This window comes from Callospermophilus lateralis, chromosome 13 (genome assembly GCF_048772815.1).
Source record: "Callospermophilus lateralis isolate mCalLat2 chromosome 13, mCalLat2.hap1, whole genome shotgun sequence".
Lineage (NCBI taxonomy): Eukaryota > Metazoa > Chordata > Mammalia > Rodentia > Sciuridae > Callospermophilus > Callospermophilus lateralis.
Window position 1 is genome coordinate 30113858 of NC_135317.1, and position 15801 is coordinate 30129658.

Here is a 15801-nt window from a genome sequence, read left to right on the forward strand (position 1 = left end):
AGTAGCTGGAATTATAGGCATGTGCCACCATGCTTGGCATTTAACTCATTTTTAAATGTGCACTTCAGTGGCAACAAGTACGTTTACATTGATGTGCAACTGTTACCACTCTTCAAATAGCAAGAGGTAAAATAAATTGTGCACAATTAAAGTTTACAGTTTTTGATCTATTTTGACATACACAGATGTCCATGAGACCATCAACACAGTCAAGATAATAAACAGGTGTTCTTTTGTAATTCTTCCCTCCATCCCTCCCTTTACCCTGTCCTCAGACTTTCTGTCAATATAGATTAGTTTACATTTTGTAGAATTTTATATAAACAGAACCATATAATATGAACCACCACCCCCCTTTTTTGCAAAGGGTTTTTTCACATACATGGTTACTTTGAAATTCATCCATGTAGTGTATAAAAAGATTTTGCTTCTTTTTATTGCTCAGTGGTTTCTGTTGCACATTTTCCATATTCACATGTTATTTGAAATCTGGTTTATTTTCATATTTTGGTTTTTACAAATAAAACTTCTGTAAACATTTGTATATAGAGCTCTGTATGGTCAAGTGTTTTTTGTTTGTTGTTTCCTTTTGAATAAATATTTCTGAATAGAGTTCATGTAGTAGGTATCTGTTTATAAGAAACTGCTAAATTGTTTTCTAGAGTGGTTATACTATAGAGTCATAGGTTTCTCTTATTAGGAAAAGATAATATTCTTATCATAATAGATAATGGATTTTGTCAAATGCTTTTTGGGCATCTGTTGAAATGACCATACTTCTAAAAGGTCTGTTAATATGGTGAATCACATTGTTTTTGTTTTTCATTTTGTTTTCATTTTGTTAATTTTAACGTTCAACTGTTGTTTCTTTTCTGGGGTAAAGCCTGGTTCACTATAATGCTTTACCAATTTCACGGATTGTTAGGCTTTATTTAATTTGTTAGAAATTTGTTAGGAGTTTTGCTTCTGTGCTCTTGAGGGTTATTTGTTCTGGTTTTGTTTATTTTGTGATGGTTTGGTATTAGCATAATGCTGGTTTTACAGGCTGTGTTGGGCAGTATTTCACGTGGACCTATAGTTTTCTTAGTGGGAAGGTTTTTAAACTATTACATATTTAATTTCTTTAGTAGATTCAGAAAATGTATTTTTAGTACATACATTTTCTAGCTATCTGCTTCTTCTTGAGTAAGCTTTCCATCTTTCCAGGAATTTAGCCATTTTACTTAATTTGTTGGATCTCTAAAGCTATTTATAACAATCTTCTATCCTTTTAATATCTGTAGAATCAGTAGTGATGTACTATTACTCATTCTTGATATTAGTAATCAATGTCTTTTTTTAACTTGTTAATATGAATGGTTTACTAATTTCTTTGTTCTAAAAAACAGCTTTGGTTTTATTAATTTTCTGGATTGTTTTTGCTATAGCATTGATTTTCATTCTGTTTTTTTTTTTTTTTTTTTTGGTGGCGTGGGGATTGAACTCAGGGCCTTCTGCATGCAAGGCAAGTACTCTACCAACTGAGCTTTATCCCCAGCCCCCTCATTCTGATATTTTTAATTTCATTTGTATACCTTGGGATTAATTCTGCTTTTTGATTTCTTTCTGTCACAGGGGCTATTTGGAAAAGTGTTATTTAATTTCCAGATATATAGGGATTTTGCAAGGATATTTCTGCTCTGGTTTCTAATTTAAATCCATGTGATCAGAAAATTATGCTTTGTATTTTTTTAACATTTTTTTAGTAGATAATTAGTTTTTTTTTGCCAACTTTATTAAGGTATAGTAGGGTGTGCAGTATAATGTTTTGATATACATACATATTTGATATACATATATATTGCACAATTATTACCACTATCAAGTTAATTAACATATTCATCACCTCACATAGTTTTTCATTTTTTGGTATGGTGAGAGTGTTTAAGATCTACTGCCCTGTAGCAAAGTTCAAGCAAACAATACTGTAATTTTTTTGGTACAGCGGATTGAACTAAAGGGCACTCAACCACAGAGTCACATCCTCAGCCTTATTTTGTATTTTATTTAGATACAGGGTCTCACTGAGTTGCTTAGTGCCACCTCACTGTTGCTGAAGCTGGGGTAGGCTGGCTTTGAACTCAAGATCCTCCTGCCTAGCCTCCCCAGCTGCTGGCGTTATAAGGCGTGTGCCACTGCACCTGTCAACAATACCATATTTTTGACTGTATGGTGTAGATTAGATCTCCAAAATTTATTTATTCTGCATAACTGAATCTTTATACCTTTTGATTAAGTTTCTGTTTTTCTTTACCCCTCATTCTACTTCTGCGAGCTTGACATTTTAAAATTTCATATCTCAAAAAAGTAAACTTATTCTGTATTTGTCTTTCTGTGCCTCACCTATTTTGCTTATCATAATATCCTTTAAGGTTTATCCATTGTGTCCTGTTACAGAGCTCAAGATTTCCTCCTCCTCCTCCTTATTTATTTATTTATTTTTGGTGCACTTAACCACTGAGCCAATCCCCAGCCTGCCGCCTCCACCATTTTATTTAGAGATAGGGTCTTGATGAGCTGCTAAGTGCCTCGCTAATCTATTGAGGCTGACTTTGATCTTCCTGTGCCTCAGCCTCCAGAGTTGCTGGGATTATAGGCATGTGCCACTGCGCCTGGCAAGATTTCCTTCTTTTAAGTGAGAAGAAAAAATATTTCTTTTTTTTTTTTTTTTTAAGGATGAATAGTATTCAACATGTATTGCATATGCGCAGATATAGTATGTGTGCGCGTGCACACCCATATACCCTATTTCTTTCTTTATTTTTACAGTATAATGTATTTTGACATATTGTACACAAATGAAGCACAACTGATCATTCCTCTGGCTGTACATGGTGTGGAGTCACTTCAGTAGTATAATCATACATGCATATAGGGTAATAATGTCTATTTCTCCGACCTTCCCATACCTGCAAACCTACCCTTCTCCTCGCTCCCCTCTGCACAAACCAGAGTTCCTTCATTCTTCCCAGTCCCCCTGCATCCACTTATCAGAGAAAACATTCAGCTTTTGGTTTTTTGGGATCGGCTTATTTCACTTAGCATGATATTCTCTAGTCCCCCTATTTTTTTTTTTTTTATTCATTCATCCATTTATGGACACTTAACACTGATTCCACATCTTGGCTATTGTGAATAATAAGTGTTTTGTATGCATTTGAAAATAATGCATATTTTGATGTAATTGTGTGTATTGTTTCTTAACTCTCTTTAGGTCAGTTGGTTGAATGTTGTTCAGTTCTTCTATATCTTTATTGCTTCTACTTGTTCTATTAATTATTGAGGAAAGTAAGATGATATTGGCAACTGAAATTTTGGATTGGGGTGTTTCTCTTTGATTTTTTATCATTTCTTGTTATCTATATATATGATTTTATTAGATAACATCCCTAGACTTGTTATATTCTCGTGATGAACTGATCCCTTTATCATTAAGATCCCCTCACCTTGTTTTTTCTGCTTGCAGTTTAGTCTTCCTGATACATATCTTTAACTTACCACATGAAGGTAGACTCTTGAAATAGTCTGTTTAAGACCTTGCAACAGTTTTTCATCCTGTTTCTCTCCTTTGTGCTTTGGTGTCATGCATTTTCCTTCTAGGTATGTCTTAAAACCCCATAATGCTTTGTTCTTATTTTTATGCTTTTAAGAAATCAGTTTCAAAGAGATTTAACATTAGCAAAATAATTATATTTAACCATACATACCATTTCTTATTGAAAAATATATGATTTAAGTCCTTTTAACTATTGGAAGTTATTTTATAGCTCCAAGTTTTGATGGCTTTTATTCCTCTGTTATCCTTTAAGATGTAGTGTTATTCCAGTCTGGTGGTAGGAAATTATTTTTGTTTTGTATGTCTGAAAAAGATTATTTTGCTGTTTTTTTCCTTTTTCCTTTTATTATTATAGCTAAAATATACAGAACATAAAATTTATCATTTTCACCATTTTTAAGTGTAATAGTTCAGTGGCATTAAGTGCATATACATTGTTGTGCAGCCATCACCACCATCCATCTCCAGAACTATTTTTTATCTCCTCAACTAAAACTCTGTACCTGTATGCCAGCAACCCTTGACAAACACAATTATACTTTCCATCTCTATGAATTTGACTACTTTAGGTTCCTCATGTAAGTAGAATCATGGAGTACTTATGACAAGCTTGTTTTCACTTAGCATAATGTCCTCAAGGTTCATCATTCATGTTGCAGTGTGTATCAGAATTTCCTTCCTTTTTAAAGATGAATAACATTCCAATCTCTCTCTCTCAATATATCGTGATATATAACATATATAACATATATCACGATATATATAACATAGCACACACACACATATATAACATATATCATGATATATATATATATATCGCTTTTTGTTTGTTCATGTATCCCTGGACACTTGAATTCTTTCTACCTTTTGACTATTGTGAATAATGCAATTATGAACCTGGGTACAAGTATCTGAAGACTCTGCTTTTAATTCTTTTTGGTATATACTCAGAAGTGGAATTGCTAGTTCATAAGTAATTCTTTAATTTTTTCAGCAGCTACTATATACCTGTTTTCAGGTTTTGTGATATTTTATTTCCTTTGTGGATTTTAGAACAAAATGGATATAGATTGGAATTTTGCTAAAATAATACTCTATATAGAACAGAATCTATTATTATAAAGTGGTCTATCCTGGATCTTTAGGACGACCACTGGCAAATGATTGGTTTACAGTAAATATTTACTATATTAAAATAAATCCTTCTGTGAAAGATACTTGGGAAAATTATAGTAGAACCTAATTTTTTTTTTTGTTTGTTTGTTTTTGTTACCAGAGATTGAACCCATGGGTGTTTATAACCACTGAGTCACATCTCTAGCCCTTTTAATATTTTATTTAGAGACAGGGTTTCAGCTGAGTTGCCTAGGGTTTTGCTAAGTTGCTGAGGCTGGTTTGAACTTGTGATCCTTCTATCTCAACTCCCAAACAATTACAGGTGGGCGGCATGCATGGCAGTTAATAACTTGTACATTGATTATAACCAGAGAATCACTGTACATTCATTGTACCAGGAGTTGTTAGTTTACATGGTTGTTGGAGATTATAAAAAGTGACCAGGCATGCTACCTTCTAATTGTATAGTTAAGTTTTATTATGAAGCAAACATCTTTTCTGTGCCTTGTGAATGGTCGTACTACTTTCGAAGTGTGGGTCAGCTCTCAATATTTTGTCCTTTGGTTTTTAAATATTGTGAAGTATCCCTGAGAGTTTCATTAATATGAAATATCACTTTGTCTGTAATAGCATCACCTTTTTTATCTCAACTGCTTTGTTCACTTATGTCATGTTCACCTTCACAATGTTCCTCAGTGTTTATAGAGTGTCTCAAGTGGCAGCAATGTCAACATTCTTACATTCAACTAGTTTTACGAGCCCATTTACATTCTCTTTTTAAATTTCACTTTGTAGCATTATTACTCTTCATGTTTTTGCTGCAGTTTCATCTTTGTTGGCCATTTCCTCTTTTTGTAAGATGTCACAGTGACTTATCATTGGGGGAATTACATACTTTGCATTATTTGATGAACCAAATAATAAAGGTATAATTTCACTAAATGAACTTCAAAATAGTGACATGATTGGTCACTAGTCGTGTTGCTCATATGATATTTATGTGGTGATTTGTGTGCTGAGTAACTACTAGCAACGTTTGTACTTTATGGAATTACAATTCTTGTGGTAACTGAAATTTGAACTATGTTGTTGGGGAATTGGTGTTATTTAACTAAAATGTGGTTGACTAAAATTCATGTGTATCAGAACTGTGCAAAGTAGGGACTGCCTGTACATGTTTTTAAGTAACAAAACATAAAATTATTTTCTCCCTTTAATTATATGTGTTGTCTGTATTTTGCTGAGTCTATTAAAGCTTACCAAATTTGGGGCTGGGGTTGTGGCTCAGTGGTAAAGTGCTTGCCTCGCACATGTGGGGCACTGGGTTCGATCCTTGGCACCACATAAAAATAAACAAAATAAAGATATTGCATCCATGTATAATTTTTAAAAAATTTTAAAAAAGCTTAAAAACCAAATTCAATTCTCATAATGTGGAAGCTATTTTAATTCTTATAACTGGAGAGGTTTTCAATAGATTTACTGAGAGTCATGGGAAAAAGTTCAAAGGGAAGACATGAAGCATTTCATTTGTAACTTATTTTGAAATACTTGGGACTCTTAAACATAATTTCAATCTAATTGGTTTAATTCACTTAGAAATAAGCTTTTGGAGGGGGACAGTATATTCTTTTGTGGTGCTAGGAATTGATTCCTGGGTCTGTGTATACCAAGCAAGCACTCTCTCATGAGCTACATCCCAGTCCTGGGCATATTATTCTTCATTGGAGAAATAGAAAGAGTATTTTCTTGCTACTCCAAATTATTGTTCTTCAGTTATTACTTGAATGAACTCATTGTAGTGAAAGAAATTTGTTTTGACTCTCAGGGCTTTATGAGAAATTTATTTCTGTCTTGCCTTGCATGCAAGGAGGTATGCTTTTAGTTAAAATTTTGTTTTATAATCTAAAATGTAGAAAGTAATATTAAGAGTAAATCTGTCAATATTAAAAATTTTCCAAATCAACCACTTTTTAACTTTATCACAATTAGTCTTTGCTCTGTAGAATGATTATCACTATCCATTTTGATTTCCTTTTCCATTTGGAATTTTGAGTTTTTCACAAATCTTGGAATTTAGAACCATAAAGAATATTAGGTCTTTTTTGTTTATTTATTTATTTTTTGTTTCTGCCATGTTAGGGATTGAATCCAGGGACACTTGACCATTGAGTTATATTCCCAGCTCTTTTTTTTTTTTCTCTTTTTTTATGTTGAGGAAGGGTTTCACTAGGTTTCCCAGATTGTCCTTGAACTTGACATCCTTCTGCCTCAACCTTCAGAGTTGCTGGTATTACTGCAGCTGGCAACATTAGGTCATTTTGTTTAGCCTTTAATTTTTTTATGGTTCATAACACTGACACCCAGAAAAATAAAAGATTTGCATAAAGTTGTACAGAGCTAGGATGCCTTTCAAAATCAAAAGCTGGGCATCTTAACTTTTGATGACTTACTGGTTTTCTCTTCTGTACCACAGTGCCTTCTAATTGTAACTGCATTCTCCTATGCCTAGGAATGCCCATCCCCTATTTTTGTATGGGTGAGTAAATACTTTACATATTGAGATCTTGAAGTAAGTGCAACTCTTAGGGGACCATTTAATTTTATGTAGCAAAACCTAGTTATTTATGGGCATTGTGTAGCAAGCTAGGGGCAAGGCTCCTAGATTGAAAGAACTAATTAACCGTATCAATAATCTGGGTCCTCAAATGTTTTTTTCTTAGAATCCTTTTACATGTTACATTTTTGAGCATCTGAAAAGGCTTTGGATTATGTGGGTAGACCGTTCAATACTTATCAAAAATTAACACAAAAATTTGCTAGTTCATTTAACAATAAGATAAATGCATTATAAGTTAATACAGTTAATGTTTTAATGAAGAATAACATATCAAAACCAAAGATTTTCGTGAAGCATTGTTTTATAATTTCTGCACATATCTTTTGTTATTAGAAGAAAACTAGATTTTCAAATCTGTTTCTGTATTCATTCTGTTGTGATTTATTGTTTTGGTTGAACTAGGTGAAGAAAGTTTGGCTTCACACAGATAGTTGACCAGGAGTCTTTAGACCACAGTTGAGAACCATTGCTATATGTGGTTATTACAGTTTAGTCCTTATGGATATGTATTTCCAATTTCATGTACTGGTCTTAATGTTTGTTTGTTTTGGTGGTGCTGGTGTTTGAACCCAGGGTTTCATGCATACTAAGCATGCACTACTACTGAGTTACACCACAAGTCTACATGTTACCATTAAAAAACAAAACAACAACAACAAAAACTTCCAAATTGTTTCTACTGATAGTTTCATTTGGCTCTTTGTTGAGTTTTTGGTCTTGCCAAATGTCTTTGGTCTGTCATAGTTTTGGTGCCCTTGTCTATCAAATCAAGCAAGGTACTTCTCCTTACTCCCAATGGATTGCTGATATTTGTGTTAGGTTTCCTCAACCAGTTTACTAAAGGTGTTTCAAGAATTTTAAAATCAAGTATGCTACTCTTCAAGTTATCCTCTGTCCCTCGAACTCATTTGTTGAAGGCCTAACTCTTAGTATCTCAAAAGTGACTGTGGAAATAGAGTCTTTAAAAGAGACAGGTTAAAGTGAGGTTATTTGGGTGGGAGTCCTAATCCAGTATGACTGGTATCTTTATAAAATGAGGAGATTAGTGTATAAATACAGAGGGAAGTCCTTGTGAAGACAAAAAAGAGAAAATGGCCACCTATAAGCCAAGGAGAGAGGATGTCAGTCAAATTTAACCCTGTTGACATGTTGATCTTGGACTTCAGCCTCTAGAATTCTGAGAAAATAAATCTCTATTCAGTCATTATATCTATCATACTTTGTTATGACTGTCCTGACAAACTCACTCAGCACCTTTATCTTTAGCATCATCACTTTTATACTTTTTGTCAGCTACAATGGATATAAACTTTTTACTAGAACCTTCACTATTGGCAGAAAGATATAATGTGGATTGATGAATGACATCCAAAAACAAAACAAAACAAAACAAAAACACTATATGTTGAATTTATGTCCAATGGCTAGCAGCATTCAATAGTGCTAACTTGATTGGTTAACTTACCATGAGAAAAATACATTAACTGCACTTGTTCAGTACTCTGATTTATGTACACATCTGATCTTTCTAAGATGAACCATGCTATGATAGACTGAGTAATAGCCTTCAGAAGTATCCAGGTCCTAATCTTTGGAAATGTGGACGTTACCTTGTATGGCAGAAGGGGTTTTATAGATAAAAATTAAAGATTTTAAAGTGAGGAGATTATCCTGGATTATATAGTGGTCCATAAATGTAATAACAGATGTCCTGATAAAAGGGAGGTAGAGGAGGATCTGACATAAAGATCAGAAAGTGATATAAAAACAGTAGTAGAGATGGGAATGATGAGCATCAGTCAAGGATTGATGGTAGTCACTAGAAGCTGGAAGAGATTAGAAAACATTATCCTCTTTGATGGGAAGCAGATGTTAGTTGCTACCCATTTTAGAAGAGAAAGTTTGGAATTTAAATCAATGTAAGTTTACTATACTTTCCAGAAGACTATAACAAGGTATTAAGGTATTACTTACCATATGTAGAATGTAATCTAAAATTACTGTTCCTGTCAAGAAACGGGAAAACATGACAAATACTCAAGTGAAAGGTGTTGTGGGGGTTGGGGATATAGCTCAGGTGGAAGAGTGCTTGCCTGTCATGCACAAGGCCCTAGGTTCAGTTCCCAGACACCCCCGCCCCTGCCCAGATTAGAAAGGTATTGAAAATCAAAGTTGAGATGATCTGCATATCAGATAAATAACTATTCCTTTGTTTGACCAGTCCTAGATTCAGGAACTTAAAATGTTTTATGGTCAAAGATTTCAAGATATTGAATCTAGTCTCATTCTTCATTATTTTCTCACATATCTTAAGGTCTAACCTATACTTCACAGTTGGCTACTCTTTCTTACACTGGTATTTCTCACTTTCTTTTGTTGTTTCTTTTTTCCCTGTAAGGTGTTACTTAGTGTAGTTAAATGGGTGATTCAAAGTCCCAGAAACAGAAACCATTCTAGCCATTTAAAGTATGAATTAGGTTTCCATGAATAAATCCTAGAACTCATACTGATCCACTGTGGAAACCATTAGCACTGATGGTGCCAATAGAATTACTGACTTGAAGAACCTGGTTCAGGGCTGGGTTTGTGGCTCAGAGAAAGAGCGCTTGCCTAGCACGCGTGAGGCACTGGGTCAATCCTCAGCACCACATAAAAAAATAAAATAAAGGTATTATGTCCACCTCCAACTAAAAAATAAATGTTGGGGAAAAAAAAAAAAAAACTGATTCAGGGATTTCAAACCAAGGTTTCTGCCAGTGTGGGTGCCTGAACTGCCTCTTCTTGATACTCAGAAAGCTTATCTATCAGGGCATTGGAACTTGGAATCCAGTGGTTATATCCAGTGCTGCTGCTTATCCGAAGAATTGAAGAATGCACTTTTGGAGCTATACTTTGGGGGGAAGAAAAATCTTACTTCTCTACTTAGTTGCTTACCAGTAGAAAATAATGTGCCAGGGCTGTGGCTGTGGCTGTGGCTCAGCGGTAGAGTGCTCACCTCTCATGTGCAGGGTGCTGGGTTCGATCCTCAGCACCCATATAAATAAATAAATAAAATAAAGGTATTGTGTCCAACTACAACTAAAAAAATATAAAAAAAGAAAAAGAAAATAATGTGCAGGGATAGTAATAGATCTACATCTCATTTTCATTTTCTGTATTCCATAAAAGTATTTTATTGCTAGATCAGAAATTATATTCAGAGGCCTAGTGGTAAGAATAATTGGACAATGTTGATTTTAGCTCTTTAACTTGTTAGCTTGTGCACAGCAAAAAGGTATTCTTGGGGAAGACTGTAGGGAGGTTGGAATGAAGATTGAATGAGCTGGTTTTATAACATGTATTAAAGTTATTTATGTTTTCTTAGCATTTCACACTCATACTAAATGCTACATTTATTGTGTGTTGGTGTTTTTTTCTGTACTTGACAAGCTTTTGAAAAGACAGAGATTGTATCATGCCCCTGCCTTGCCACCAGTACTAGGGATTGAACCTAGGGCCTTGCACACGCTAGGCATATCATTGTTGAATTTTTCAAATTCTAAAACCTAGTACCCTAGCTAGTATAGACTAAGCATTCCATAAGTATTCATTAAAAAGTTACATTTGGGGGTTGGGGCCGTAGCTCAGTGGTAGAGCGTTTGCCTAGCATGGGTGAGGCACTGGGTTCCATCTTCAGCACCATGTAAAAAATAAATTAAAAAAATAAAGTTATGGGCTGGGATTGTGGCTCAGCGGTAGAGCACTCGCCTAGCACGGGCGGGACCTGGGTTCGATCCTCAGTACCACATAAAAATAAAGGCATTGTGTTGTGTCCATCTATACCTAAAAAATAAATATATATAAAAATAAAGTTATAAGATTATAATTAAAAAGTTACATTTAGGAGAGATTGGCATGTGTATTATTAAATACTATACATGGAAGTAGTTAATAGACACTGTGATAGAGACAAAAGTGCTGTGGGCATATAGTTTTGGATGGCACTGAAAGAATGACATTTGAATTGACTGTTAAAGCCTGTGCAAATACAGAACATTTTAAAAAGCTAAAATAATTTTTTTTTTTTTTAAAGATTGTGCATCTGTCATGTTGAGATGGGAGTACAAATTCCAGTCTGAAGTAATGGCATTAGACAAGACATTCCCCACTTTTCCCCCAATGAATAGGGTATAATGTTGGGAATGACATATGTACCTGGAGGCTAGTTTGGAAAAATAAGTCTACAATTCTAAATTATATTTCATGTCCCTGTGATTTTATTTTATTAATGATGAGTGATGGCTTGCATTACATCAAAGGAGCAGATTGTATTCTTTTGCTTCTCAACTGGTTCTTTTATCTGCTTGGTGCTGGAATGACACAGCTCCTGAGTCAGAACAACATGTTTAGCAGAAATAAAGCAAGTATCAGTCTTCCTACAACATTAGATAGCAGACTGATTTGATTGAGCCCTGAGTTAAAGGAAAGATACTATCTTAGAAATTGGAGACTCTGTTCCTTGCATTCAAGGTAAACACCAGGCTATTACACTTCTGTTCAATATGCTTTTTGGAGAGATGAATCACACAAGTCTACTTTCAATCTTAAATAACCTATTGTGGAGTTGAGGAAGCAAACCTCCAGTCTCCTTCTGTTCATTACAAAGTTTGCACTAAACCATTCCTTTGTTGTACTTTAGTTAATAGTATAACAAGGGATTATTCTCATCTCACAATAAAAACTACCTTTTTTTTTTAAAGACTGGGTTTTTCTTGCAGTTGGGTTTTAAAAGCTAGTTAGGGAGTTTTCTTTCTAAATTTTAGATTCTTTTGGCTGTCCATAAACCATTCACCAGATTGCAGCTCAGACCTCCTAATTTGTTTCTGTGTCTTCACAGTAGTCTAATCTGTATCAAAGTCTGGAAATAGTTCTTTCCCTTTGTATAACTTAAAGTTCAGATTCCTTAGTGTGCTATAAAAGGCTCTTTGAACTGGTTTCTTCAAACTCTTCATATTTCTGCTGTGCTCAACATCTTGACATTTTCCATAATATATGTCTTATCTGGAATTAACTTCATCTCTCTCCTGCTTAACAAAAGTATCATCTGGAGTCTTCACTGGTCAGCTCAGGGTAACTGGCTCTCTCTTTTGGGCTATACCCTTTAACTTAATTTTGGAATTTTGGAATTAACTTAATTTTAACTTAATTAGAATCAGTTGATTCTAATTCTTTATAGGTAAGGGCCATATTTTATTTATCTTTGTATCTTTAGTACATAGTAGCTGGCACTTAAAAAAGTAGTTTAATTAGTATTTGTTAAATGAATAAGGCATTATGGTATGGCTTGCTTCAGAGTCAAAAGATTTGTGTTTGGATCTTAGTTCTGCCACTGTGTGATTTGTTCAAATTATATGTGAGTTTGTTAAGTTAGATCTGAGTTTTCTCATATGCAAAATTGGATCAATAATGCTAACCTTGGAATTCAGGGAAGAATTGAATGGAAAACCTTTTAGGCTTCAGCTTAATCATCTCTGCCACATGGGAACCTTTTCCTAAGTCCCAGAAGGCTGAATCTTTCCTAGTTACTTTTGTGTATACCCTACATGACAGATAACTTCTGTTTGATCATCTTTATCTATTCTTTATTCTCTCTCCCTTGGTCTTTATCATGGGAAGCTTACTTGATGGATTATGTCAGTGAGCATCTGTGATTTTGGGCTTAAGAGTTCAGCCAATGTGTAACACAGGCATATCAGAATCAGTAAGGAAGGAAAGCCTCAGAGTATTTATATTCTTCATTTCTTCCCTGTGAAGTTACCATGAGTTGGCTGTGTCCCAAGAGAGATCACAACTTCCCTCAGAGAGGTGGCTTTCTTGAGATCTGACTTTTTCTTCCAAATTCCAGTAATTTCTCCTACCCCTTATCATTTGGATTTAGATGTTTGGTTCCTGTTGTTAGCACTAGTTCCTCAATCTTCCATTTCATCCCCCCATCTTTCACCAATCCTTTGTGTTTAGTTCCTTTGTCCAAATGATCTGTGAATGATTCTGATTTGAATATTTTATTACTCTCTTGATTGTAAGTATGGCTGATATATTCCACCATATATTATTTGTAATACTACTTTATTTCAAACAAATGTCTGTTTTTTCCCCTTAAGTAAGTAAGAGGTCCAGCTGGTGGAACTGGAAAGTGCTCTCTTTCCACCTTAGGCAGAAGAGTGCTGTTTGTTTCTTATATTATACATTGTAATTCTATGAGGGAGTTGATTTGAAATTAGGGTTATGATCTGACAGAGAAATTATCTTATGTCAGTGTCTTGGCATTTATTGTGAAAGACTTTTTCCACTTAACTTTGACTCATTCCTTAGATTTTAGTCTAACTTTTGTTTAAGAGTGATTTTTCTAATTTCCCTTTGTGTCCTGCCTGCATATTATTAGAGTACTCTGTTAATTGTTTTTACACTATCCTATAATTTTCCTTTATAGCATTTATCATTTGAATTGTGTAGTTCTTTATCCAGTTATTCAGTATCTGCCAATTGTAGGGTGTTTGTAACAGACATTGCTATATTCCCAGCATATAGCATATGTGCATAGATAACATTTATTCAACCAGTGAAAGGAAATGAAGTTAAAGAAGAAGACCATAACATCTTTTTGGAGAATCAGTTTAGAGTCATAGTTTTTGTATTTAGCAACTCAGGAGACATTCTATAAAATAATAGGCCTATACATTTTCAAAAATAGCCAGGTCAGGTGAAGTAAAAGATGACGTACTGATTTTTAGAGATTTTACTTTATTGTGTTCCTCCTCACATTGAGGTGACATTGTTCACTAAATACTCATGAATTTGTGCTCGGAAAGATCTAAACTCACTGTCCACGGTGGTGCACACCTACATTCCTAGCGGCTGGGGAGGATGATGAAGGAGAGTAGCTAGGTCAAAGCCAGCCCCAGCAATTTAGCAAGGCCCCAAGCAACTTGCTGAGTTGCTAAATAAAATACAAAAAAGGGCTGGGGATGTTGTTCAGTGGTTAAGCATCCATCCCTGAGTTCAGTCCCCAGTACCAAAAAAAAAGAAAAAAAAGTCCTGGGGCTGGAGTTCTGGCTCAGCAGTAGAGTGGTTGCTTAGCTCGTGTTTGCTTAACTCTTATGAGGCCTTGGATGCAGCCCTCAGCAACATATAAAAATGAATAAATAAAATAAAGGTATTATGTCTAATTAAAACTAAAAAAATAAATAGAAAAAGAAAGCTCTATACTTATTTTTATGACTTAATAATAAAAATAATACTTTATGATTTAAAACACTTTCCAGGGGAGCAGTTTTGAGTTTGCATGTTTAGAAAGAACAGGCCAAAGTTTTTTGCTTTGAACAGTTTGAGAATAATTTGTTGGTATGATGCTCCCATTAATACCTGAATACTATGATGTATATTTTTAAAAATTAGATACATTCTGTTCATGTAACCTCAACAGAGTGGTCAGAGTTGGTAATGAACATTGATTTTTGCTACCATCTAATACTCAGATTCCTTTAAGTTTGTCAGTTGTTTCAGTACTTTTATAGAAGAAGGATCCAGTTTAGAAGCATTTAGGTATCATGTCTCCTTATTCAGTATGCAACAGTTTTTCAGTCTTCCTTTTTAAAGATAATAGTTTCCTGTTTAAAAAACACTCCCATTGTCAAGTTTTTTAAAAAACTTTGTTGCTTAGATTCTAACTCTTTTAACATGTTTTTTTTGTTTGTTTTTAGGCTTGAATCTATGATGATCTTTAAAGCTAGAGGAGACCTATAAAAAAAAAAGAAAAAACTTGACATGCATATCAAGACATAACATCCCTAAAAATATTTTGTTAGAGACCAACAAAATATAATATCATAGGGCTTTTTCCCCAACTAGTCAGGAACAATTTATTTTGCTATAATTTATCATTAAGATTATTTCTGATTGAAAAATTCTTTGACTTCTGAATTGCCAGCATTTCTTGAAAATGTCTAAGGCATAAATAAGTATTAATTATGACAACTTATTTCTAAAATAATCCTCTTGGTTAAAAACACATTTCATCTTGTGGTTTTTAGCCTTGAAATAATTTGAATATCCAAATGAGGCAGTCAGAATCACTATTCTAAGCCTATTTTTAGATTGTTTCCCTCTTTAGCTGGTTTCCTTTTTAGCCACCTGCAGTTTATGCAATTGCAAGTGTTTTTTTTTTTTTCCAACAACCCTTTCCCCTCAACTAGATGGTTGTTTAAGTAGCTTTTCTAATGCTTTTGATTTGTTCTTTTTGAAGAGTGAATGTAAGTTATAAAGCCTCATTGAGTATTTATATTGATTTAAAATTTTTTGATATAATATCAAATTATTATGGATTAAAGGACTACTTGTCTTTCAGAATTCTTTTTGATTATCATTTATATTGCTATTATTAATGTTAGTATTAATTTATAGAATATATCTATTTCATTCTTGCAGAGTTGTT

At 34.0% G+C, this 15801-nt stretch overlaps 1 protein-coding gene across 15 annotated transcripts in view; it reads left to right on the plus strand.

Moving 5' to 3' along the window:
- The window catches only part of Abi1 (abl interactor 1), a 99632-nt gene that overhangs the window by 35767 nt on the left and 48064 nt on the right, over positions 1-15801 (plus strand). The window lies entirely within an intron of this gene.